At 43.8% G+C, this 26,156-nt stretch overlaps 1 long non-coding RNA gene across 1 annotated transcript in view; it reads right to left on the reverse strand.

Moving 5' to 3' along the window:
• Positions 1 to 6,658: 6,658 nt before the first annotated feature.
• The window catches only part of LOC307181468, a 1,676,472-nt gene continuing 1,656,974 nt past the window's right edge, over positions 6,659 to 26,156 (reverse strand). The window contains exon 6 of the long non-coding RNA XR_013826832.1: positions 6,659 to 6,683. This is a non-coding gene — a long non-coding RNA (uncharacterized lncRNA). The remainder of the gene's footprint in view (positions 6,684 to 26,156) is intronic.

Consider the following 26,156-nt stretch of genomic DNA (forward strand, 5'->3'; position numbering starts at 1 on the left):
AGGCCATGGAGAACTGGGAGCCTTGTTATGCTGATGGGCGGGATGTAAATTGCCAACAACCACTTGGGAGAAGTGTATGGTGTTTCCTGAAACATCTAAAAAACAAAGCAAAAGAACCTAGGGCACTTCCACTTATGGTCCTATAGCTTAGGGAAATTAAAATCAAAAAGACACAGCCACCCCAAAGTTTGGAACGGCTCTGTTTACAAGAACCTCGTTTACAGTACAAGTTCAACATCGCAGAAAGTGAAAAATGGATAAAGAACGTGTGGTACTTACGTACAATGCAGTATCACTCAGCAATGAAATCTATGTCATCAGGCCCGTAGCAGCATAATGAGTAGATTCAGGTACGATGATTCTAACTGAAATAAGTCACACAGAAAAAGAAACATCATAAGATATCCCTAATACACGGAATGTAAACTTGGCTACACAGGAACTGAATTCCAAAACAGAACAGGGTCTCAAATTTAGAAAACCAACTTATGCTTGCTTAAGGGGAAAGGTGAGTTGGGTTGCTGCATAAAACCAGAGATTGAAATGAGCACAGATAAAGTTCCTTAAGCCAAATATGGAATAGACAAGAGCTACTCCTTGCTCAACGAAATGGACTCAACACCGCATATTAAACGCCTAAGAATGTAACTGACTAGTAAGTATCTTAAAACCTATGGATTGCTATGTCTCCGAAAGAGAATCAAGCATGTGTACAGGGGCATAAATGCAGCAGTGATAGGATTGGAGAGGTTCGGTGAGCAAATGAAGACCCTTTGAAGTCATATTGCATGGTACCCTTTCCACGGGTTTCAACTACCCAGGTTTAAGGTATTCTTCCTTCAGCTAAAACATGCATGTGGAACCCAAGTATGATCAACCATGTGAACGGGAGACGTGTTCAAATATGTCTCAGTTTTCCTCCCCTGGTACTCGGGTGCAACATTCCAGACGCTTTACTAACACTCTCCCCACTTGGAGAGTCAGCGCCTTTAACCTCCTGTTTGGCCCAGTTTGCAATTTCTGCGGAAGATGAACAGGAATAGCGAGAACCAATGAGAGACTAGCTGGAGGTGTCAGGACGGGCAAATTTAACTCTCATTTCCCACCAGGAAAAGGAAATAACCAAAGGCTCAGCGTGCCGTGCCGGAACCAGATTAGGGCCTGAAGCCATCCTGCGGTGTTTCGGCCAGGTCACAAGAAAGCAAGTTGAAGAAAGGAGCTCAGGGGCACTGTAATTCACAAACCTGCAGAGTTATAAATGACAGCTATCGTCCAAAAATAGACTGAAGTAAGGCTGCCAAGAGGACTTGAAAGCGGGGCAGAATTGCAGGAAACCGATTTCAGGAGGTAGACTGGAATTGCATTGAAAGCATAGGAAAAGAGGCAGAACGTCCACAATGATGCACTTGGCCAAAAAGGGCGTATGCGTTTTTTCCTGAATATATTCAGGAAAAAACGCATACGCCCTTTTTGGCCAACCAAGCAAGCTTGCAAAGGAAATCTGCACTACAATGAAGTCTCACTTCCCCCCGGTCAAAAGGGCCATCTGAAAAAAGTGTAAAATCCAGAAAGGCAGGACAGGCCATGGAGAACTGGGAGCCTTGTTATGCTGATGGGCGGGATGTAAATTGCCAACAACCACTCGGGAGAAGTGTATGGTGTTTCCTGAAACATCTAAAATACAAAGCAACAGAACCTAGGGCACTTCCACTTATGGTCCTATAGCTTAGGGAAATTAAAATCAAAAAGACACAGCCACCCCAAAGTTTGGAACGGCTCTGTTTACAAGAACCTCGTTTACAGTACAAGTTCAACATCGCAGAAAGTGAAAAATGGATAAAGAAGTTGTGGTATTTACTTACAAAGCACTATCACTCAGCAATGAAATCTGTGTCATCAGGCCCTTAGCAGCACAATGAGTGGATTCAGGTATGATGATTCTAACTGAAGTAAGTCACACAGAAAAGGAAACATCATAAGATATCAGTAATACACGGAATGTAAACTTGGCTACACAGGAACTGAATTACAGAACAGAACAGGGTCTCAAATTTAGAAAACCAACTTATGCTTGCTTAAGGGTAAAGGTGAGTTGGGGTGCTGCATAAAACCAGAGATTGAAATGAGCACAGATAAAGTTCCTTAAGTCAAATATGCAATAGACAAGAGCTACTCCTTGTTCAACGAAATGGACTCAACACCGCATATTAAATGCCTAAGAATGTACCTGACTAGTAAGTATCTTAAAAACCTATGGATTGCTATGTCTCCGAAAGAGAATCAAGCATGTGTACAGGGGCATAAACGCAGCAGTGATAGGATTAGAGAGGTTCGGTGAGCAAATGAAGACCCTTTGAAGTCATATTGCATGGTACCCATTACACGGGTCTCAACTCTCCAGGTTTAATGTATTCTTCCTTCAGCTAAAACATGCATGTGGAACCCAGAGTATGATCAACCATGTGATCGGGAGACGTGTTCAAATACGTCTCAGTTTTCCTCCCCTGGTACTCGGGTGCAACATTCCAGACGCTTTACTAACACTCTCCCCACTTGGAGAGTCAGCGCCTTTAACCTCCTGTTTGGCCCAGTTTGCAATTTCTGCGGAAGATGAACAGGAATAGCGAGAACCAATGAGAGACTAGCTGGAGGTGTCTGGACGGGCAAATTTAACTCTCATTTTCCACCAGGAAGAGGAAATAACCAAAGGCTCAGCGTGCCGTACCGGAACCAGATTAGGGCCTGAAGCCATCCTGCGGTGTTGCGGCCAGCTCAAAATAAAGCGAGTTGAAGAAAGGAGCTCAGGGGCACTGTAATTCACAAACCTGCAGAGTTATAAATGACAGCTATCGTCCAAAAATAGACTGAAGTAAGGCTGCCAAGAGGACTTGAAAGCGGGGCAGAATTGCAGGAAACCGATGTCAGGAGGTAGACTGGAATTGCATTGAAAGCATAGGAAAAGAGGCAGAACGTCCACAATGATGCACTTGGCCAAAAAGGGCGTATGCGTTTTTTCCTGAATATATTCAGGAAAAAACTCATACGCCCTTTTTGGCCAACCAAGCAAGCTTGCAAAGGAAATCTGCACTACAATGAAGTCTCACTTCCCCCCGGTCAAAAGGGCCATCTGAAAAAAGTGTAAAATCCAGAAAGGCAGGACAGGCCATGGAGAACTGGGAGCCTTGTTATGCTGATGGGCGGGATGTAAATTGCCAACAACCACTCGGGAGAAGTGTATGGTGTTTCCTGAAACATCTGAAAAACAAAGCAACAGAACCTAGGGCACTTCCACTTATGGTCCTATAGCTTAGGGAAATTAAAATCAAAAAGACACAGCCACCCCAAAGTTTGGAACGGCTCTGTTTACAAGAACCTCGTTTACAGTACAAGTTCAACATCGCAGAAAGTGAAAAATGGATAAAGAAGTTGTGGTATTTACTTACAAAGCAATATCACTCAGCAATGAAATCTGTGTCATCAGGCCCTTAGCAGCACAATGAGTGGATTCAGGTATGATGATTCTAACTGAAGTAAGTCACACAGAAAAAGAAACATCATAAGATATCAGTAGTACACGGAATGTAAACTTGGCTACACAGGAACTGAATTACAGAACAGAACAGGGACTCAAATTTAGAAAACCAACTTATGCTTGCTTAAGGGTAAAGGTGAGTTGGGGTGCTGCATAAAACCAGAGATTGAAATGAGCACAGATAAAGTTCCTTAAGCCAAATATGGAATAGACAAGAGCTACTCCTTGTTCAACGAAATGGACTCAACACCGCATATTAAACCCCTAAGAATGTACCTGACTAGTAAGTATCTTAAAAACCTATGGATTGCTATGTCTCCGAAAGAGAATCAAGCATGTGTACAGGGGCATAAACGCAGCAGTGATAGGATTGGAGAGGTTCGGTGAGCAAATGAAGACCCTTTGAAGTCATATTGCATGGTACACATTACACGGGTCTTAACTCTCCAGGTTTAAGGTATTCTTCCTTCAGCTAAAACATGCATGTGGAACCCAAGTATGATCAACCATGTGAACGGGAGACGTGTTCAAATATGTCTCAGTTTTCCTCGCCTGGTACTCGGGTGCAACATTCCAGACGCTTTACTAACACTCTCCCCACTTGGAGAGTCAGCGCCTTTAACCTCCTGTTTGGCCCAGTTTGCAATTTCTGTGGAAGATGAACAGGAATAGCGAGAACCAATGAGAGACTAGCTGGAGGTGTCAGGATGGGCAATTTAACTCTCATTTCCCACCAGGAAAAGGAAATAACCAAAGGCTCAGCGTGCCGTGCCGGAACCAGATTAGGGCCTGAAGCCATCCTGCGGTGTTGCGGCCAGGTCACAAGAAAGCAAGTTGAAGAAAGGAGCTCAGGGGCACTGTAATGCACAAACCTGCAGAGTTATAAATGACAGCTATCGTCCAAAAATAGACTGAAGTAAGGCTGCCAAGAGGACTTGAAAGCGGGGCAGAATTGCAGGAAACCGATTTCAGGAGGTAGACTGGAATTGCATTGAAAGCATAGGAAAAGAGGCAGAACGTCCACAATGATGCACTTGGCCAAAAAGGGCGTATGCGTTTTTTCCTGAATATATTCAGGAAAAAACGCATACGCCCTTTTTGGCCAACCAAGCAAGCTTGCAAAGGAAATCTGCACTACAATGAAGTCTCACTTCCCCCCGGTCAAAAGGGCCATCTGAAAAAAGTGTAAAATCCAGAAAGGCAGGACAGGTCATGGAGAACTGGGAGCCTTGTTATGCTGATGGGTGGGATGTAAATTGCCAACAACCACTCGGGAGAAGTGTATGGTGTTTCCTGAAACATCTAAAAAACAAAGCAACAGAGCCTAGGGCACTGCCACTTATGGTCCTATAGCTTAGGGAAATTAAAATCAAAAAGACACAGCCACCCCAAAGTTTGGAACGGCTCTGTTTACAAGAACCTCGTTTACAGTACAAGTTCAACATCGCAGAAAGTGAAAAATGGATAAAGAACGTGTGGTACTTACGTACAATGCAGTATCACTCAGCAATGAAATCTATGTCATCAGGCCCGTAGCAGCATAATGAGTAGATTCAGGTACGATGATTCTAACTGAAATAAGTCACACAGAAAAAGAAACATCATAAGATATCCCTAATACACGGAATGTAAACTTGGCTACACAGGAACTGAATTCCAAAACAGAACAGGGTCTCAAATTTAGAAAACCAACTTATGCTTGCTTAAGGGGAAAGGTGAGTTGGGTTGCTGCATAAAACCAGAGATTGAAATGAGCACAGATAAAGTTCCTTATGTCAAATATGGAATAGACAAGAGCTACTCCTTGCTCAACGAAATGGACTCAACACCGCATATTAAACGCCTAAGAATGTACCTGACTAGTAAGTATCTTAAAACCTATGGATTGCTATGTCTCCGAAAGAGAATCAAGCATGTGTACAGGGGCATAAACGCAGCAGTGATAGGATTGGAGAGGTTCGGTGAGCAAATGAAGACCCTTTGAAGTCATATTGCATGGTACCCATTCCACGGGTTTCAACTACCCAGGTTTTAGGTATTCTTCCTTCAGCTAAAACATGCATGTGGAACCCAAGTATGATCAACCATGTGAACGGGAGACGTGTTCAAATATGTCTCAGTTTTCCTCCCCTGGTACTCGGGTGCAACATTCCAGACGCTTTACTAACACTCTCCCCACTTGGAGAGTCAGCGCCTTTAACCTCCTGTTTGGCCCAGTTTGCAATTTCTGCGGAAGATGAACGGGAATAGCGAGAACCAATGAGAGGCTAGCTGGAGGTGTCTGGACGGGCAAATTTAACTCTCATTTCCCACCAGGAAGAGGAAATAACCAAAGGCTCAGCGTGCCGTACCGGAACCAGATTAGGGCCTGAAGCCATCCTGCGGTGTTGCGGCCAGCTCAAAAGAAAGCGAGTTGAAGAAAGGAGCTCAGGGGCACTGTAATTCACAAACCTGCAGAGTTATAAATGACAGCTATCGTCCAAAAATAGACTGAAGTAAGGCTGCCAAGAGGACTTGAAAGCGGGGCAGAATTGCAGGAAACCGATTTCAGGAGGTAGACTGGAATTGCATTGAAAGCATAGGAAAAGAGGCAGAACGTCCACAATGATGCACTTGGCCAAAAAGGGCGTATGCGTTTTTTCCTGAATATATTCAGGAAAAAACGCATACGCCCTTTTTGGCCAACCAAGCAAGCTTGCAAAGGAAATCTGCACTACAATGAAGTCTCACTTCCCCCCGGTCAAAAGGGCCATCTGAAAAAAGTGTAAAATCCAGAAAGGCAGGACAGGCCATGGAGAACTGGGAGCCTTGTTATGCTGATGGGCGGGATGTAAATTGCCAACAACCACTCGGGAGAAGTGTATGGTGTTTCCTGAAACATCTAAAAAACAAAGCAACAGAACCTAGGGCACTTCCACTTATGGTCCTATAGCTTAGGGAAATTAAAATAAAAAAGACACAGCTACCCCAAAGTTTGGAACGGCTCTGTTTACAAGAACCTCGTTTACAGTACAAGTTCAACATCGCAGAAAGTGAAAAATGGATAAAGAAGTTGTGGTATTTACTTACAAAGCAATATCACTCAGCAATGAAATCTGTGTCATCAGGCACTTAGCAGCACAATGAGTGGATTCAGGTATGATGAATCTAACTGAAGCAAGTCACACAGAAAAAGAAACATCATAAGATATCAGTAATACACGGAATGTAAACTTGGCTACACAGGAACTGAATTACAGAACAGAACAGGGTCTCAAATTTAGAAAACCAACTTATGCTTGCTTAAGGGGAAAGGTGAGTTGGGTTGCTGCATAAAACCAGAGATTGAAATGAGCACAGATAAAGTTCCTTAAGTCAAATATGGAATAGACAAGAGCTACTCCTTGCTCAACGAAATGGACTCAACACCGCATATTAAACGCCTAAGAATGTACCTGACTAGTAAGTATCTTAAAACCTATGGATTGCTATGTCTCCGAAAGAGAATCAAGCATGTGTACAGGGGCATAAACGCAGCAGTGATAGGATTGGAGAGGTGCGGTGAGCAAATGAAGACCCTTTGAAGTCATATTGCATGGTACCCATTACACGGGTCTCAACTCTCCAGGTTTAAGGTATTCTTCCTTCAGCTAAAACATGCATGTGGATCCCAGAGTATGATCAACCATGTGATCGGGAGACGTGTTCAAATATGTCTCAGTTTTCCTCCCCTGGTACTCGGGTGCAACATTCCAGACGCTTTACTAACACTCTCCCGACTTGGAGAGTCAGTCCCTTTAACCTCCTGTTTGGCCCAGTTTGCAATTTCTGCGGAAGATGAACAGGAATAGCGAGAACCAATGAGAGGCTAGCTGGAGGTGTCTGGACGGGCAAATTTAACTCTCATTTCCCACCAGGAAGAGGAATTAACCAAAGGCTCAGCATGCCGGGCCGGAACCAGATTAGGGCCTGAAGCCATCCTGCGGTGTTGCGGCCAGCTCAAAAGAAAGCGAGGTGAAGAAAGGAGCTCAGGGGCACTGTAATTCACAAACCTGCAGAGTTATAAATGACAGCTATCGTCCAAAAATAGACTGAAGTAAGGCTGCCAAGAGGACTTGAAAGCGGGGCAGAATTGCAGGAAACCGATTTCAGGAGGTAGACTGGAATTGCATTGAAAGCATAGGAAAAGAGGCAGAACGTCCACAATGATGCACTTGGCCAAAAAGGGCGTATGCGTTTTTTCCTGAATATATTCAGGAAAAAACGCATACGCCCTTTTTGGCCAACCAAGCAAGCTTGCAAAGGAAATCTGCACTACAATGAAGTCTCACTTCCCCCCGGTCAAAAGGGCCATCTGAAAAAAGTGTAAAATCCAGAAAGGCAGGACAGGCCATGGAGAACTGGGAGCCTTGTTATGCTGATGGGCGGGATGTAAATTGCCAACAACCACTCGGGAGAAGTGTATGGTGTTTCCTGAAATATCTAAAAAACAAAGCAACAGAGCCTAGGGCACTTCCACTTATGGTCCTATAGCTTAGGGAATTTAAAATCAAAAAGACACAGCCACCCCAAAGTTTGGAACGGCTCTGTTTACAAGAACCTCGTTTACAGTACAAGTTCAACATCGCAGAAAGTGAAAAATGGATAAAGAAGTTGTGGTATTTACTTACAAAGCAATATCACTCAGCAATGAAATCTGTGTCATCAGGCCCTTAGCAGCACAATGAGTGGATTCAGGTATGATGATTCTAACTGAAATAAGTCACACAGAAAAAGAAACATCATAAGATATCAGTAATACACGGAATGTAAACTTGGCTACACAGGAACTGAATTACAGAACAGAACAGGGTCTCAAATTTAGAAAACCAACTTATTCTTGCTTAAGGGTAAAGGTGAGTTGGGGTGCTGCATAAAACCAGAGATTGAAATGAGCACAGATAAAGTTCCTTAAGCCAAATACGGAATACACAACAGCTACTCCTTGCTCAACGAAATGGACTCAACACCCCATATTAAAGGCCTAATAATGTACCGGACTAGTAAGTATCTTAAAACCTATGGATTGCTATGTCTCCGAAAGAGAATCAAGCATGTGTACAGGGGCATAAACACAGCAGTGATAGGATTGGAGAGGTTCGGTGAGCAAATGAAGACCCTTTGAAGTCATATTGCATGGTACCCATTCCACGGGTTTCAACTACCCAGGTTTAAGGTATTCTTCCTTCAGCTAAAACATGCATGTGGAACTTAGAGTATGATCAACCATGTGATCGGGAGACGTGTTCAAATATGTCTCACTTTTCCTCCCCTGGTACTCGGGTGCAACATTCCAGACGCTTTACTAACACTCTCCCCAGTTGGAGAGTCAGTCCCTTTAACCTCCTGTTTGGCCCAGTTTGCAATTTCTGTGGAAGATGAACAGGAATAGCGAGAACCAATGAGAGGCTAGCTGGAGGTGTCTGGACGGGCAAATTTAACTCTCATTTCCCACCAGGAAGAGGAATTAACCACAGGCTCAGCGTGCCGTGCCAGAACCAGATTAGGGCCTGAAGACATCCTGCGGTGTTGCGGCCAGGTCACAAGAAAGCGAGTTGAAGAAAGGAGCTCAGGGGCACTGTAATTCACAAACCTGCAGAGTTATAAATGACAGCTATCGTCCAAAAATAGACTGAAGTAAGGCTGCCAAGAGGACTTGAAAGCGGGGCAGAATTGCAGGAAACCGATTTCAGGAGGTAGACTGGAATTGCATTGAAAGCATAGGAAAAGAGGCAGAACGTCCACAATGATGCACTTGGCCAAAAAGGGCGTATGCGTTTTTTCCTGAATATATTCAGGAAAAAACGCATACGCCCTTTTTGGCCAACCAAGCAAGCTTGCAAAGGAAATCTGCACTACAATGAAGTCTCACTTCCCCCCGGTCAAAAGGGCCATCTGAAAAAAGTGTAAAATCCAGAAAGGCAACAGACCATGGAGAATTGGGAGCCTTGTTATGCTGATGGGCGGGATGTAAATTGCCAACAGACACTTGGGAGAAGTGTATGGTGTTTCCTGAAACATCTAAAAAACAAAGCAACAGAGCCTAGGGCACTGCCACTTATGGTCCTATAGCTTAGGGAAATTAAAATCAAAAAGACACAGCCACCCCAAAGTTTGGGACGCCTCTGTTTACAAGACCCTCGTTTACAGTACAAGTTCAACATCGCAGAAAGTGAAAAATGGATAAAGAAGTTGTGGTATTTACTTACAAAGCAATATCACTCAGCAATGAAATCTATGTCATCAGGCCCTTAGCAGCACAATGAGTGGATTCAGGTATGATGATTCTAACTGAAATAAGTCACACAGAAAAAGAAACATCATAAGATATCAGTAATACACGGAATGTAAACTTGGCTACACAGGAACTGAATTACAGAACAGAACAGGGTCTCAAATTTAGAAAACCAACTTATGCTTGCTTAAGGGTAAAGGTGAGTTGGGGTGCTGCATAAAACCAGAGATTGAAATGAGTACAGATAAAGTTCCTTAAGCCAAATATGGAATAGACAAGAGCTACTCCTTGCTCAACGAAATGGACTCAACACCGCATATTAAACGCCTAAGAATGTACCTGACTTGTAAGTATCTTAAAACCTATGGATTGCTATGTCTCCAAAAGAGAATCAAGCATGTGTACAAAGACATAAACGCAGCAGTGATAGGATTGGAGAGGTTCGTGAGCAAATGAAGACCCTTTGAAGTCATATTGCATGGTACCCATTCCACGGGTTTCAACTATCCAGGTTTAAGGTATTCTTCCTTCAGCTAAAACATGCATGTGGAACCTAGAGTATGATCAACCATGTGATCGGGAGACGTGTTCAAATATGTCTCAGTTTTCCTCCCCTGGTACTCGGGTGCAACATTCCAGACGCTTTACTAACACTCTCCCCAGTTGGAGAGTCAGTCCCTTTAACCTCCTGTTTGGCCCAGTTTGCAATTTCTGTGGAAGATGAACAGGAATAGCGAGAACCAATGAGAGGCTAGCTGGAGGTGTCTGGACGGGCAAATTTAACTCTCATTTCCCACCAGGAAGAGGAATTAACCAAAGGCTCAGCGTGCCGTGCCGGAACCAGATTAGGGCCTGAAGCCATCCTGCGGTGTTGCGGCCAGCTCAAAAGAAAGCGAGTTGAAGAAAGGAGCTCAGGGGCACTGTAATTCACAAACCTGCAGAGTTATAAATGACAGCTATCGTCCAAAAATAGACTGAAGTAAGGCTGCCAAGAGGACTTGAAAGCGGGGCAGAATTGCAGGAAACCGATTTCAGGAGGTAGACTGGAATTGCATTGAAAGCATAGGAAAAGAGGCAGAACGTCCACAATGATGCACTTGGCCAAAAAGGGCGTATGCGTTTTTTCCTGAATATATTCAGGAAAAAACGCATACGCCCTTTTTGGCCAACCAAGCAAGCTTGCAAAGGAAATCTGCACTACAATGAAGTCTCACTTCCCCCCGGTCAAAAGGGCCATCTGAAAAAAGTGTAAAATCCAGAAAGGCAGGACAGGCCATGGAGAACTGGGAGCCTTGTTATGCTGATGGGCGGGATGTAAATTGCCAACAGACACTCGGGAGAAGTGTATGGTGTTTCCTGAAACATCTAAAAAACAAAGCAACAGAGCCTAGGGCGCTGCCACTTATGGTCCTATAGCTTAGGGAAATTAAAATCAAAAAGACACAGCCACCCCAAAGTTTGGGACGCCTCTGTTTACAAGAACCTCGTTTACAGTACAAGTTCAACATCGCAGAAAGTGAAAAATGGATAAAGAAGTTGTGGTATTTACTTACAAAGCAATATCACTCAGCAATGAAATCTATGTCATCAGGCCCTTGGCAGCACAATGAGTGGATTCAGGTATGATGATTCTAACTGAAATAAGTCACACAGAAAAAGAAACATCATAAGATATCAGTAATACACGGAATGTAAACTTGGCTACACAGGAACTGAATTACAGAACAGAACAGGGTCTCAAATTTAGAAAACCAACTTATGCTTGCTTAAGGGGAAAGGTGAGTTGGGGTGCTGCATAAAACCAGAGATTGAAATGAGCACAGATAAAGTTCCTTAAGCCAAATATGGAATAGACAAGAGCTACTCCTTGCTCAACGAAATGGACTCAACACCGCATATTAAACGCCTAAGAATGTACCTGACTAGTAAGTATCTTAAAACCTATGGATTGCTATGTCTCCGAAAGAGAATCAAGCATGTGTACAGGGGCATAAACGCAGCAGTGATAGGATTGGAGAGGTTCGTGAGCAAATGAAGACCCTTTGAAGTCATATTGCATGGTACCCATTCCACGGGTTTCAACTACCCAGGTTTAAGGTATTCTTCCTTTAGCTAAAACATGCATATGGAACCTACAGTATGATCAACCATGTGATCGGGAGACGTGTTCAAATATGTCTCAGTTTTCGTACCCTGGTACTCGGGTGCAACATTCCAGACGCTTTACTAACACTCTCCCCACTTGGCGAGTCAGTCCCTTTAACCTCCTGTTTGGCCCAGTTTGCAATTTCTGTGGAAGATGAACAGGAATAGCGAGAACCAATGAGAGACTAGCTGGAGGTGTCTGGATGGGCAAATTTAACTCTCATTTCCCACCAGGAAGAGGAATTAACCAAAGGCTCAGCGTGCCATGCCAGAACCAGATTAGGGCCTGAAGACATCCTGCGGTGTTGCGGCCAGGTCACAAGAAAGCGAGTTGAAGAAAGGAGCTCAGGGGCACTGTAATTCACAAACCTGCAGAGTTATAAATGACAGCTATCGTCCAAAAATAGACTGAAGTAAGGCTGCCAAGAGGACTTGAAAGCGGGTTAGAATTGCAGGAAACCGATTTCAGGAGGTAGACTGGAATTGCATTGAAAGCATAGGAAAAGAGGCAGAACGTCCACAATGATGCACTTGGCCAAAAAGGGCGTATGCGTTTTTTCCTGAATATATTCAGGAAAAAACGCATACGCCCTTTTTGGCCAACCAAGCAAACTTGCAAAGGAAATCTGCACTACAATGAAGTCTCACTTCCCCCCGGTCAAAAGGGCCATCTGAAAAAAGTGTAAAATCCAGAAAGGCAGTACAGGCCATGGAGAACTGGGAGCCTTGTTATGCTGATGGGCGGGATGTAAATTGCCAACAGACACTGGGGAGAAGTGTATGGTGTTTCCTGAAACATCTAAAAAACAAAGCAACAGAGCCTAGGGCACTTCCACTTATGGTCCTATAGCTTAGGGAAATTAAAAGCAAAAAGACACAGCCACCCCAAAGTTTGGGACGCCTCTGTTTACAAGAACCTCGTTTACCGTACAAGTTCAATATCACAGAAAGTGAAAAATGGATAAAGAACTTGTGGTACTTACGTACAATGCAGTATCACTCAGCAATGAAATCTATGTCATCAGGCCCGTAGCAGCATAATGAGTAGATTCAGGTACGATGATTCTAACTGAAATAAGTCACACAGAAAAAGAAACATCATAAGATATCACTAATACACGGAATGTAAACTTGGCTACACAGGAACTGAATTCCAAAACAGAACAGGTTCTCAAATTTAGAAAACCAACTTATGCTTGCTTAAGGGGAAAGGTGAGTTGGGTTGCTGCATAAAACCAGAGACTGAAATGAGCACAGATAAAGTTCCTTAAGCCAAATATGGAATAGACAAGAGCTACTCCTTGCTCAACGAAATGGACTCAACACCGCATATTAAACGCCTAAGAATGTACCTGACTAGTAAGTATCTTAAAACCTATGGATTGCTATGTCTCCGAAAGAGAATCAAGCATGTGTACAGGGGCATAAACGCAGCAGTGATAGGATTGGAGAGGTTCGGTGAGCAAATGAAGACCCTTTGAAATCTTATTGCATGGTACCCATTCCACGGGTTTCAACTACCCAGGTTTTAGGTATTCTTCCTTCAGCTAAAACATGCATGTGGAACCCAGAGTATGATCAACCATGTGATTGGGAGACGTGTTCAAATATGTCTCAGTTTTCCTCCCCTGGTACTCGGGTGCAACATTCCAGACGCTTTACTAACACTCTCCCCAGTTGGAGAGTCAGCGCCTTTAACCTCCTGTTTGGCACAGTTTGCAATTTCTGCGGAAGATGAACAGGAATAGCGAGAACCAATGAGAGGCTAGCTGGAGGTGTCTGGACGGGCAAATTTAACTCTCATTTCCCACCAGGAAGAGGAAATAACCAAAGGCTCAGCGTGCCATGCCGGAACCAGATTAGGGCCTGAAGCCATGCTGCGGTGTTGCGGCCAGGTCACAAGAAAGCGAGTTGAAGAAAGGAGCTCAGGGGCACTGTAATTCACAAACCTGCAGAGTTATAAATGACAGCTATCGTCCAAAAATAGACTGAAGTAAGGCTGCCAAGAGGACTTGAAAGCCAAGAGGCAGAATTGCAGGAAACCGATTTCAGGAGGTAGACTGGAATTGCATTGAAAGCATAGGAAAAGAGGCAGAACGTCCACAATGATGCACTTGGCCAAAAAGGGCGTATGCGTTTTTTCCTGAATATATTCAGGAAAAAACGCATACGCCCTTTTTGGCCAACCAAGCAAGCTTGCAAAGGAAATCTGCACTACAATGAAGTCTCACTTCCCCCCGGTCAAAAGGGCCATCTGAAAAAAGTGTAAAATCCAGAAAGGCAGGACAGGCCATGGAGAACTGGGAGCCTTGTTATGCTGATGGGCGGGATGTAAATTGCCAACAACCACTCGGGAGAAGTGTATGGTGTTTCCTGAAACATCTAAAAAACAAAGCAACAGAGCCTAGGGCACTTCCACTTATGGTCCTATAGCTTAGGGAAATTAAAATCAAAAATACACAGCCACCCCAAAGTTTGGAACGGCTCTGTTTACAAGAACCTCGTTTACAGTACAAGTTCAACATCGCAGAAAGTGAAAAATGGGTAAAGAAGTTCTGGTATTTACTTACAAAGCAATATCACTCAGCAATGAAATCTGTGTCATCAGGCCCTTAGCAGCACAATGAGTGGATTCAGGTATGATGATTCTAACTGAAATAAGTCACACAGAAAAAGAAGCATCATAAGATATCAGTAATACACGGAATGTAAACTTGGCTACACAGGAACTGAATTACAGAACAGAACAGTGTCTCAAATTTAGAAAACCAACTTATGCTTGCTTAAGGGTAAAGGTGAGTTGGGGTGCTGCATAAAACCAGAGATTGAAATGAGCACAGATAAAGTTCCTTAAGCCAAATATGGAATAGACAAGAGCTACTCCTTGCTCAACGAAATGGACTCAACACCGCATATTAAACGCCTAAGAATGTACCTGACTAGTAAGTATCTTAAAACCTATGGATTGCTATGTCTCCGAAAGAGAATCAAGCATGTGTACAGGGGCATAAACGCAGCAGTGATAGGATTGGAGAGGTTCGTGAGCAAATGAAGACCCTTTGAAGTCATATTGCATGGTACCCATTCCACGGGTTTCAACTATCCAGGTTTAAGGTATTCTTCCTTCAGCTAAAACATGCATGTGGAACCTAGAGTATGATCAACCATGTGATCGGGAGACGTGTTCAAATATGTCTCAGTTTTCGTACCCTGGTACTCGGGTGCAACATTCCAGACGCTTTACTAAAACTCTCCCCAGTTGGAGAGTCAGTCCCTTTAACCTCCTGTTTGGCCCAGTTTGCAATTTCTGTGGAAGATGAACAGGAATAGCGAGAACCAATGAGAGGCTAGCTGGAGGTGTCTGGACGGGCAAATTTAACTCTCATTTCCCACCAGGAAGAGGAATTAACCACAGGCTCAGCGTGCCGTGCCAGAACCAGATTAGGGCCTGAAGACATCCTGCGGTGTTGCGGCCAGGTCACAAGAAAGCGAGTTGAAGAAAGGAGCTCAGGGGCACTGTAATTCAGAAACCTGCAGAGTTATAAATGACAGCTATCGTCCAAAAATAGACTGAAGTAAGGCTGCCAAGAGGACTTGAAAGCGGGGCAGAATTGCAGGAAACCGATTTCAGGAGGTAAACTGGAATTGCATTGAAAGCATAGGAAAAGAGGCAGAACGTCCACAATGATGCACTTGGCCAAAGAGGGCGTATGCGTTTTCTCCTGAATATATTCAGGAAAAAACGCATACGCCCTTTTTGGCCAACCAAGCAAACTTGCAAAGGAAATCTGCACTACAATGAAGTCTCACTTCCCCCCGGTCAAAAGGGCCATCTGAAAAAAGTGTAAAATCCAGAAAGGCAGGACAGGCCATGGAGAACTGGGAGCCTTGCTATGCTGATGGGCGGGATGTAAATTGCCAACAGACACTCGGGAGAAGTGTATGGTGTTTCCTGAAACATCTAAAAAACAAAGCAACAGAGCCTAGGGCACTTCCACTTATGGTCCTATAGCTTAGGGAAATTAAAATCAAAAAGACACAGCCACCCCAAAGTTTGGGACGCCTCTGTTTACAAGAACCTCGTTTACCGTACAAGTTCAATATCACAGAAAGTGAAAAATGGATAAAGAACTTGTGGTACTTACGTACAATGCAGTATCACTCAGCAATGAAATCTATGTCATCAGGCCAGTAGCAGCATCATGAGTGGATTCAGGTACGTTGATTCTAACTGAAATAAGTCACACAGAAAAAGAAACATCATAAGATATCACTAATACACGGAATGTAAACTTGGCTACACAGGAACTGAATTACAGAACAGAACAGGTTCTCAAATTTAGAAAACCAACTTATGCTTGCTTAAGGGGAAAGGTGAGTTGGGGTGCTGCATAAAACCAGAGATTGAAATGAGCACAGATAAAGTTCCTTAAGCCAAATATGGAATAGACAAGAGCTACTCCTTGCTCAACGAAATGGACTCAACACTGCATATTAAACGCCTAAGAATGTACCTGACTAGTAAGTATCTTAAAACCTATGGATTGCTATGTCTCCGAAAGAGAATCAAGCATGTGTACAGGGGCATAAACGCAGCAGTGATAGGATTGGAGATGTTCGTTGAGCAAATGAAGACCCTTTGAAGTCATATTGCATGGTACCCATTCCACGGGTTTCAACTACCCAGGTTTTAGGTATTCTTCCTTCAGCTAAAACATGCATGTGGAACCCAGAGTATGATCAACCATGTGATCGGGAGACGTGTTCAAATATGTCTCATTTTTCGTACCCTGGTACTCGGGTGCAACATTCCAGACGCTTTACTAACACTCTCCCGACTTGGAGAGTCAGTCCCTTTAACCTCCTGTTTGGCCCAGTTTGCAATTTCTGTGGAAGATGAACAGGAATAGCGAGAACCAATGAGAGACTAGCTGGAGGTGTCTGGATGGGCAAATTTAACTCTCATTTCCCACCAGGAAGAGGAATTAACCAAAGGCTCAGCGTGCCGTGCCGGAACCAGATTAGGGCCTGAAGCCATCCTGCGGTGTTGCGGCCAGCTCAAAAGAAAGCGAGTTGAAGAAAGGAGCTCAGGGGCACTGTAATTCACAAAACTGCAGAGTTATAAATGACAGCTATCGTCCAAAAATAGACTGAAGTAAGGCTGCCAAGAGGACTTGAAAGCGGGGCAGAATTGCAGGAAACCGATTTCAGGAGGTAGACTGGAATTGCATTGAAAGCATAGGAAAAGAGGCAGAACGTCCACAATGATGCACTTGGCCAAAAAGGGCGTATGCGTTTTTTCCTGAATATATTCAGGAAAAAACGCATACGCCCTTTTTGGCCAACCAAGCAAACTTGCAAAGGAAATCTGCACTACAATGAAGTCTCACTTCCCCCCGGTCAAAAGGGCCATCTGAAAAAAGTGTAAAATCCAGAAAGGCAGTACAGGCCATGGAGAACTGGGAGCCTTGTTATGCTGATGGGCGGGATGTAAATTGCCAACAGACACTGGGGAGAAGTGTATGGTGTTTCCTGAAACATCTAAAAAACAAAGCAACAGAGCCTAGGGCACTTCCACTTATGGTCCTATAGCTTAGGGAAATTAAAAGCAAAAAGACACAGCCACCCCAAAGTTTGGGACGCCTCTGTTTACAAGAACCTCGTTTACCGTACAAGTTCAATATCACAGAAAGTGAAAAATGGATAAAGAACTTGTGGTACTTACGTACAATGCAGTATCACTCAGCAATGAAATCTATGTCATCAGGCCCGTAGCAGCATAATGAGTAGATTCAGGTACGATGATTCTAACTGAAATAAGTCACACAGAAAAAGAAACATCATAAGATATCACTAATACACGGAATGTAAACTTGGCTACACAGGAACTGAATTCCAAAACAGAACAGGTTCTCAAATTTAGAAAACCAACTTATGCTTGCTTAAGGGGAAAGGTGAGTTGGGTTGCTGCATAAAACCAGAGACTGAAATGAGCACAGATAAAGTTCCTTAAGCCAAATATGGAATAGACAAGAGCTACTCCTTGCTCAACGAAATGGACTCAACACCGCATATTAAACGCCTAAGAATGTACCTGACTAGTAAGTATCTTAAAACCTATGGATTGCTATGTCTCCGAAAGAGAATCAAGCATGTGTACAGGGGCATAAACGCAGCAGTGATAGGATTGGAGAGGTTCGGTGAGCAAATGAAGACCCTTTGAAATCTTATTGCATGGTACCCATTCCACGGGTTTCAACTACCCAGGTTTTAGGTATTCTTCCTTCAGCTAAAACATGCATGTGGAACCCAGAGTATGATCAACCATGTGATTGGGAGACGTGTTCAAATATGTCTCAGTTTTCCTCCCCTGGTACTCGGGTGCAACATTCCAGACGCTTTACTAACACTCTCCCCACTTGGAGAGTCAGCGCCTTTAACCTCCTGTTTGGCACAGTTTGCAATTTCTGCGGAAGATGAACAGGAATAGCGAGAACCAATGAGAGGCTAGCTGGAGGTGTCTGGACGGGCAAATTTAACTCTCATTTCCCACCAGGAAGAGGAAATAACCAAAGGCTCAGCGTGCCATGCCGGAACCAGATTAGGGCCTGAAGCCATGCTGCGGTGTTGCGGCCAGGTCACAAGAAAGCGAGTTGAAGAAAGGAGCTCAGGGGCACTGTAATTCACAAACCTGCAGAGTTATAAATGACAGCTATCGTCCAAAAATAGACTGAAGTAAGGCTGCCAAGAGGACTTGAAAGCCAAGAGGCAGAATTGCAGGAAACCGATTTCAGGAGGTAGACTGGAATTGCATTGAAAGCATAGGAAAAGAGGCAGAACGTCCACAATGATGCACTTGGCCAAAAAGGGCGTATGCGTTTTTTCCTGAATATATTCAGGAAAAAACGCATACGCCCTTTTTGGCCAACCAAGCAAGCTTGCAAAGGAAATCTGCACTACAATGAAGTCTCACTTCCCCCCGGTCAAAAGGGCCATCTGAAAAAAGTGTAAAATCCAGAAAGGCAGGACAGGCCATGGAGAACTGGGAGCCTTGTTATGCTGATGGGCGGGATGTAAATTGCCAACAACCACTCGGGAGAAGTGTATGGTGTTTCCTGAAACATCTAAAAAACAAAGCAACAGAGCCTAGGGCACTTCCACTTATGGTCCTATAGCTTAGGGAAATTAAAATCAAAAATACACAGCCACCCCAAAGTTTGGAACGGCTCTGTTTACAAGAACCTCGTTTACAGTACAAGTTCAACATCGCAGAAAGTGAAAAATGGGTAAAGAAGTTCTGGTATTTACTTACAAAGCAATATCACTCAGCAATGAAATCTGTGTCATCAGGCCCTTAGCAGCACAATGAGTGGATTCAGGTATGATGATTCTAACTGAAATAAGTCACACAGAAAAAGAAGCATCATAAGATATCAGTAATACACGGAATGTAAACTTGGCTACACAGGAACTGAATTACAGAACAGAACAGTGTCTCAAATTTAGAAAACCAACTTATGCTTGCTTAAGGGTAAAGGTGAGTTGGGGTGCTGCATAAAACCAGAGATTGAAATGAGCACAGATAAAGTTCCTTAAGCCAAATATGGAATAGACAAGAGCGACTCCTTGCTCAACGAAATGGACTCAACACCGCATATTAAACGCCTAAGAATGTACCTGACTAGTAAGTATCTTAAAACCTATGGATTGCTATGTCTCCGAAAGAGAATCAAGCATGTGTACAGGGGCATAAACGCAGCAGTGATAGGATTGGAGAGGTTCGTGAGCAAATGAAGACCCTTTGAAGTCATATTGCATGGTACCCATTCCACGGGTTTCAACTATCCAGGTTTAAGGTATTCTTCCTTCAGCTAAAACATGCATGTGGAACCTAGAGTATGATCAACCATGTGATCGGGAGACGTGTTCAAATATGTCTCAGTTTTCGTACCCTGGTACTCGGGTGCAACATTCCAGACACTTTACTAAAACTCTCCCCAGTTGGAGAGTCAGTCCCTTTAACCTCCTGTTTGGCCCAGTTTGCAATTTCTGTGGAAGATGAACAGGAATAGCGAGAACCAATGAGAGGCTAGCTGGAGGTGTCTGGACGGGCAAATTTAACTCTCATTTCCCACCAGGAAGAGGAATTAACCACAGGCTCAGCGTGCCGTGCCAGAACCAGATTAGGGCCTGAAGACATCCTGCGGTGTTGCGGCCAGGTCACAAGAAAGCGAGTTGAAGAAAGGAGCTCAGGGGCACTGTAATTCAGAAACCTGCAGAGTTATAAATGACAGCTATCGTCCAAAAATAGACTGAAGTAAGGCTGCCAAGAGGACTTGAAAGCGGGGCAGAATTGCAGGAAACCGATTTCAGGAGGTAAACTGGAATTGCATTGAAAGCATAGGAAAAGAGGCAGAACGTCCACAATGATGCACTTGGCCAAAGAGGGCGTATGCGTTTTTTCCTGAATATATTCAGGAAAAAACGCATACGCCCTTTTTGGCCAACCAAGCAAACTTGCAAAGGAAATCTGCACTACAATGAAGTCTCACTTCCCCCCGGTCAAAAGGGCCATCTGAAAAAAGTGTAAAATCCAGAAAGGCAGGACAGGCCATGGAGAACTGGGAGCCTTGCTATGCTGATGGGCGGGATGTAAATTGCCAACAGACACTCGGGAGAAGTGTATGGTGTTTCCTGAAACATCTAAAAAACAAAGCAACAGAGCCTAGGGCACTTCCACTTATGGTCCTATAGCTTAGGGAAATTAAAATCAAAAAGACACAGCCACCCCAAAGTTTGGGACGCCTCTGTTTAAAAGAACCTCGTTTACCGTACAAGTTCAATATCACAGAAAGTGAAAAATGGATAAAGAACTTGTGGTACTTACGTACAATGCAGTATCACTCAGCAATGAAATCTATGTCATCAGGCCAGTAGCAGCATCATGAGTGGATTCAGGTACGTTGATTCTAACTGAAATAAGTCACACAGAAAAAGAAACATCATAAGATATCACTAATACACGGAATGTAAACTTGGCTACACAGGAACTGAATTACAGAACAGAACAGGTTCTCAAATTTAGAAAACCAACTTATGCTTGCTTAAGGGGAAAGGTGAGTTGGGGTGCTGCATAAAACCAGAGATTGAAATGAGCACAGATAAAGTTCCTTAAGCCAAATATGGAATAGACAAGAGCTACTCCTTGCTCAACGAAATGGACTCAACACTGCATATTAAACGCCTAAGAATGTACCTGACTAGTAAGTATCTTAAAACCTATGGATTGCTATGTCTCCGAAAGAGAATCAAGCATGTGTACAGGGGCATAAACGCAGCAGTGATAGGATTGGAGATGTTCGTTGAGCAAATGAAGACCCTTTGAAGTCATATTGCATGGTACCCATTCCACGGGTTTCAACTACCCAGGTTTTAGGTATTCTTCCTTCAGCTAAAACATGCATGTGGAACCCAGAGTATGATCAACCATGTGATCGGGAGACGTGTTCAAATATGTCTCATTTTTCGTACCCTGGTACTCGGGTGCAACATTCCAGACGCTTTACTAACACTCTCCCGACTTGGAGAGTCAGTCCCTTTAACCTCCTGTTTGGCCCAGTTTGCAATTTCTGTGGAAGATGAACAGGAATAGCGAGAACCAATGAGAGACTAGCTGGAGGTGTCTGGATGGGCAAATTTAACTCTCATTTCCCACCAGGAAGAGGAATTAACCAAAGGCTCAGCGTGCCGTGCCGGAACCAGATTAGGGCCTGAAGCCATCCTGCGGTGTTGCGGCCAGCTCAAAAGAAAGCGAGTTGAAGAAAGGAGCTCAGGGGCACTGTAATTCACAAAACTGCAGAGTTATAAATGACAGCTATCGTCCAAAAATAGACTGAAGTAAGGCTGCCAAGAGGACTTGAAAGCGGGGCAGAATTGCAGGAAACCGATTTCAGGAGGTAGACTGGAATTGCATTGAAAGCATAGGAAAAGAGGCAGAACGTCCACAATGATGCACTTGGCCAAAAAGGGCATATGCGTTTTTTCCTGAATATATTCAGGAAAAAATGCATACGCCCTTTTTGGCCAACCAAGCAAGCTTGCAAAGGAAATCTGCACTACAATGAAGTCTCACTTCCCCCCGGTCAAAAGGGCCATCTGAAAAAAGTGTAAAATCCAGAAAGGCAGGACAGGCCATGGAGAACTGGGAGCCTTGTTATGCTGATGGGCGAGATGTAAATTGCCAACAGACACTCGGGAGAAGTGTATGGTGTTTCCTGAAACATCTAAAAAACAAAGCAACAGAGCCTAGGGCACTGCCACTTATGGTCCTATAGCTTAGGGAAATTAAAAGCAAAAAGACACAGCCACCCCAAAGTTTGGAACGGCTCTGTTTACAAGAACCTCGTTTACCGTACAAGTTCAATATCACAGAAAGTGAAAAATGGATAAAGAACTTGTGGTACTTACGTACAATGCAGTATCACTCAGCAATGAAATCTATGTCATCAGGCCCGTAGCAGCATAATGAGTAGATTCAGGTACGATGATTCTAACTGAAATAAGTCACACAGAAAAAGAAACATCATAAGATATCACTAATACACGGAATGTAAACTTGGCTACACAGGAACTGAATTCCAAAACAGAACAGGTTCTCAAATTTAGAAAACCAACTTATGCTTGCTTAAGGGGAAAGGTGAGTTGGGTTGCTGCATAAAACCAGAGATTGAAATGAGCACAGATAAAGTTCCTTAAGTCAATTATGGAATAGACAAGAGCTACTCCTTGCTCAACGAAATGGACTCAACACCGCATATTAAACGCCTAAGAATGTACCTGACTAGTAAGTATCTTAAAACCTATGGATTGCTATGTCTCCGAAAGAGAATCAAGCATGTGTACAGGGGCATAAACGCAGCAGTGATAGGATTGGAGAGGTTCGGTGAGCAAATGAAGACCCTTTGAAGTCTTATTGCATGGTACCCATTCCACGGGTTTCAACTACCCAGGTTTTAGGTATTCTTCCTTCAGCTAAAACATGCATGTGGAACCCAGAGTATGATCAACCATGTGATTGGGAGACGTGTTCAAATATGTCTCAGTTTTCCTCCCCTGGTACTCGGGTGCAACATTCCAGACGCTTTACTAACACTCTCCCCACTTGGAGAGTCAGCGCCTTTAACCTCCTGTTTGGCACAGTTTGCAATTTCTGCGGAAGATGAACAGGAATAGCGAGAACCAATGAGAGGCTAGCTGGAGGTGTCTGGACGGGCAAATTTAACTCTCATTTCCCACCAGGAAGAGGAAATAACCAAAGGCTCAGCGTGCCGTGCCGGAACCAGATTAGGGCCTGAAGCCATGCTGCGGTGTTGCGGCCAGGTCACAAGAAAGCGAGTTGAAGAAAGGAGCTCAGGGGCACTGTAATTCACAAACCTGCAGAGTTATAAATGACAGCTATCGTCCAAAAATAGACTGAAGTAAGGCTGCCAAGAGGACTTGAAAGCGGGGCAGAATTGCAGGAAACCGATTTCAGGAGGTAGACTGGAATTGCATTGAAAGCATAGGAAAAGAGGCAGAACGTCCACAATGATGCACTTGGCCAAAAAGGGCGTATGCGTTTTTTCCTGAATATATTCAGGAAAAAACGCATACGCCCTTTTTGGCCAACCAAGTAAACTTGCAAAGGAAATCTGCACTACAATGAAGTCTCACTTCCCCCCGGTCAAAAGGGCCATCTGAAAAAAGTGTAAAATCCAGAAAGGCAGGACAGGCCATGGAGAACTGGGAGCCTTGTTATGCTGATGGGCGTGATGTAAATTGCCAACAGACACTGGGGAGAAGTGTATGGTGTTTCCTGAAACATCTAAAAAACAAAGCAACAGAGCCTAGGGCACTTCCACTTATGGTCCTATAGCTTAGGGAAATTAAAAGCAAAAAGACACAGCCACCCCAAAGTTTGGGACGCCTCTGTTTACAAGAACCTCGTTTACCGTAAAAGTTCAATATCACAGAAAGTGAAAAATGGATAAAGAACTTGTGGTACTTACGTACAATGCAGTATCACTCAGCAATGAAATCTATGTCATCAGGCCCGTAGCAGCATAATGAGTAGATTCAGGTACGATGATTCTAACTGAAATAAGTCACACAGAAAAAGAAACATCATAAGATATCACTAATACACGGAATGTAAACTTGGCTACACAGGAACTGAATTCCAAAACAGAACAGGTTCTCAAATTTAGAAAACCAACTTATGCTTGCTTAAGGGGAAAGGTGAGTTGGGTTGCTGCATAAAACCAGAGATTGAAATGAGCACAGATAAAGTTCCTTAAGCCAAATATGGAATAGACAAGAGCTACTCCTTGCTCAACGAAATGGACTCAACACCGCATATTAAACGCCTAAGAATGTACCTGACTAGTAAGTATCTTAAAACCTATGGATTGCTATGTCTCCGAAAGAGAATCAAGCATGTGTACAGGGGCATAAACGCAGCAGTGATAGGATTGGAGAGGTTCGGTGAGCAAATGAAGACCCTTTGAAGTCTTATTGCATGGTACCCATTCCACGGGTTTCAACTACCCAGGTTTTAGGTATTCTTCCTTCAGCTAAAACATGCATGTGGAACCCAGAGTATGATCAACCATGTGATTGGGAGACGTGTTCAAATATGTCTCAGTTTTCCTCCCCTGGTACTCGGGTGCAACATTCCAGACGCTTTACTAACACTCTCCCCACTTGGAGAGTCAGCGCCTTTAACCTCCTGTTTGGCACAGTTTGCAATTTCTGCGGAAGATGAACAGGAATAGCGAGAACCAATGAGAGGCTAGCTGGAGGTGTCTGGACGGGCAAATTTAACTCTCATTTCCCACCAGGAAGAGGAAATAACCAAAGGCTCAGCGTGCCGTGCCGGAACCAGATTAGGGCCTGAAGCCATGCTGCGGTGTTGCGGCCAGGTCACAAGAAAGCGAGTTGAAGAAAGGAGCTCAGGGGCACTGTAATTCACAAACCTGCAGAGTTATAAATGACAGCTATCGTCCAAAAATAGACTGAAGTAAGGCTGCCAAGAGGACTTGAAAGCGGGGCAGAATTGCAGGAAACCGATTTCAGGAGGTAGACTGGAATTGCATTGAAAGCATAGGAAAAGAGGCAGAACGTCCACAATGATGCACTTGGCCAAAAAGGGCGTATGCGTTTTTTCCTGAATATATTCAGGAAAAAACGCATACGCCCTTTTTGGCCAACCAAGCAAACTTGCAAAGGAAATCTGCACTACAATGAAGTCTCACTTCCCCCCGGTCAAAAGGGCCATCTGAAAAAAGTGTAAAATCCAGAAAGGCAGGACAGGCCATGGAGAACTGGGAGCCTTGTTATGCTGATGGGCGTGATGTAAATTGCCAACAGACACTGGGGAGAAGTGTATGGTGTTTCCTGAAACATCTAAAAAACAAAGCAACAGAGCCTAGGGCACTTCCACTTATGGTCCTATAGCTTAGGGAAATTAAAAGCAAAAAGACACAGCCACCCCAAAGTTTGGGACGCCTCTGTTTACAAGAACCTCGTTTACCGTAAAAGTTCAATATCACAGAAAGTGAAAAATGGATAAAGAACTTGTGGTACTTACGTACAATGCAGTATCACTCAGCAATGAAATCTATGTCATCAGGCCCGTAGCAGCATAATGAGTAGATTCAGGTACGATGATTCTAACTGAAATAAGTCACACAGAAAAAGAAACATCATAAGATATCACTAATACACGGAATGTAAACTTGGCTACACAGGAACTGAATTCCAAAACAGAACAGGTTCTCAAATTTAGAAAACCAACTTATGCTTGCTTAAGGGGAAAGGTGAGTTGGGTTGCTGCATAAAACCAGAGATTGAAATGAGCACAGATAAAGTTCCTTAAGCCAAATATGGAATAGACAAGAGCTACTCCTTGCTCAACGAAATGGACTCAACACCGCATATTAAACGCCTAAGAATGTACCTGACTAGTAAGTATCTTAAAACCTATGGATTGCTATGTCTCCGAAAGAGAATCAAGCATGTGTACAGGGGCATAAACGCAGCAGTGATAGGATTGGAGAGGTTCGGTGAGCAAATGAAGACCCTTTGAAGTCTTATTGCATGGTACCCATTCCACGGGTTTCAACTACCCAGGTTTTAGGTATTCTTCCTTCAGCTAAAACATGCATGTGGAACCCAGAGTATGATCAA

The sequence above is a fragment of the Stenella coeruleoalba genome, assembly GCF_951394435.1.
Source record: "Stenella coeruleoalba genome assembly, contig: scaffold_28, whole genome shotgun sequence".
Classification (NCBI taxonomy): Eukaryota; Metazoa; Chordata; class Mammalia; order Artiodactyla; family Delphinidae; genus Stenella; species Stenella coeruleoalba.